Genomic DNA, 2,128 nt, shown 5'->3' on the forward strand with positions numbered 1-2,128 from the left:
CTGCGGACAGCCTTTGCTGCAGGAGTTGCCGAAATAAGGATAGCATGAGGAATGCAGCCAGATGTCTGGAGAGCAAGAGGGGAGAATAGTTCAGGTCAGTAGCAAGAGTCAATTCTGTCTATGAAATGCTGTGTGAATTGAGAGTTAAGATACAACTAGAAAAAAATGACTGTGCTATAGCATTCATTGATCGAGCTATTACAGTGGTGATAATGCTTATAACAATTTAATGTAATTACTAGAATTTTCTGGGTTTTCCATTCTCTTAAAGGCTCAAAAACATTCAAATACACAAATTGCTTAGAAGAAAAATAGTATGCTAAAATTATACTTTCAGTAATCTTCTTTCTTAACTAAGAAAAAAATACCTATAAGGGAATAAATAGATGAAAGCAGGTTCAGAACAGTGCCACCAAAAGTAGACCAAACTACACCTGCTAACTAAATGTCCCTTCTTACTCCCTCTCTCTATTTTGGCTTGCTGCCCTCTGAAGCCCTGTGAGACAACTGTGTCCTGAAGATGGATGCCTCAATACATCCAGAGTTGGTTTAGAATCTCCAAGTCTTTTCTGTCCTGTAGCTCTGTGAATTTCTATTGATATTTGGATGATGTGTAAACCCTTCAAACACACTCTCCAGATGAGCTGAAAAGTAAGTGGAGTGTAGACTTTCCTCTTCTGCCTAATCAAATCCTTGAAGGGTTGAGTACTTTCTTTGCAACTATTGCTTCAGACCTACCATGTCTGACTTTCCCAAGTCAAGGTTTCATTAGCTACTAAGATCTGGACTGCAGAATGATCCAGCATAGGCACTTGCTGCATCTGCTGCACCATCCAAAGAAATAAAATATTCAAATATATTCATTCTGGTAAGAGTGATTATTTATGACCTCTTCGCAATGACAAAAGGAAGAGATGCGATTTGTCCCAAATTTTGATGACAAATATGAGAGGAAATATATTTTAAACTAGTGACAGATATGAAAGGACAGCATACTCCAGGTGAATAAGGAGTAGGCAAAATGCCTCCTCCTTTCAGATATGTTTCTACAAGTTCTTTTTCTTTTTCTAATTCATGCTGACAAGCATATACTGAACCTAGCAGATAAATATTTTACTTAGATTTTATGCTGTCACTGACATGTTTGCACAGCAAGAATCAAGTCTGCTCCTTATTTTCAGGGGCATGCCAAAGCAAGTGCCAGCCTACACAGCTCCACTGTTCAGAGGGCAGAATTCTCTCTGATGGCTATCCCTGGCAAGCACAGCAGGGCAGAGCTGCAGCAAATAGCTAACAACTTTTCAATTTTATAGTCCAACAAGTCAAATGAAGCCAGTACAAAGGGGCAGTTTCCTATACGATAGCGGCATTTTGATATTCAACAGCCTGCCACTGGGAAAATTACTTTGGCTCCAGGAACTGGGTAAGTAGGCTCCTCCTGCTCAGAGCCATTGCTGTGTTAGCAGAGCTGGGGACAGTCAGCACTGCCTCTGGGCTCACACACTTTTTACCAATCTTGTTATTAACCATAGTTGCATTTTACCAAGCTCCAAAGAGGTTATTAAATTAGTTATAAATAAAATTAGTTATTAGCCAATACTTATTTTCTGAATCAATCAGAAATTTGAAGGCTTGATACAGCAGTTTATAATGTTACTGGGTAACTTTATAAAACATGTACTAGGCTGCTGTGCACATGAGATTTTATAGCAATTTGATCCAGAAATGTGATACTGCAAATTTAATAACAAAAGTACAAATAGGAGGTTAGGGTACAGGAACTCCTCCGTTATGTAAAATTACTGTTTTGCTGTTGTAAGATACGAACCGGTAACTTGCAGGGAGTTTTGTTCAGACGACTAGCTATTTCAAGAACAGTAGAAAAAGGCATTTCATAAGCACCACTGGGTATTGCTGCCAGCAGAATTTTTGTACTTGTCTCTTTAGAATAGCAGCACCTTCAGTTGTTAGTGCCAGGTACTTTTTATCCTCTTCTTAGCTGTTCACTCTTACCCTCATCTTCTTTCACACACTCTTGGAAACTGAACGCAAGAAGTGCAGTTCCCAAGAGACCAGTGGCATGATAATAATCATCGTTTTAGTAAGATGAAACAAAACTAGAAGATGG

This window comes from Pipra filicauda, unplaced genomic scaffold (assembly GCF_003945595.2).
Source record: "Pipra filicauda isolate LSUMZ 115617 unplaced genomic scaffold, ASM394559v2 scaffold66_size7647185_pilon, whole genome shotgun sequence".
In the NCBI taxonomy this organism is placed as follows: Eukaryota; Metazoa; Chordata; class Aves; order Passeriformes; family Pipridae; genus Pipra; species Pipra filicauda.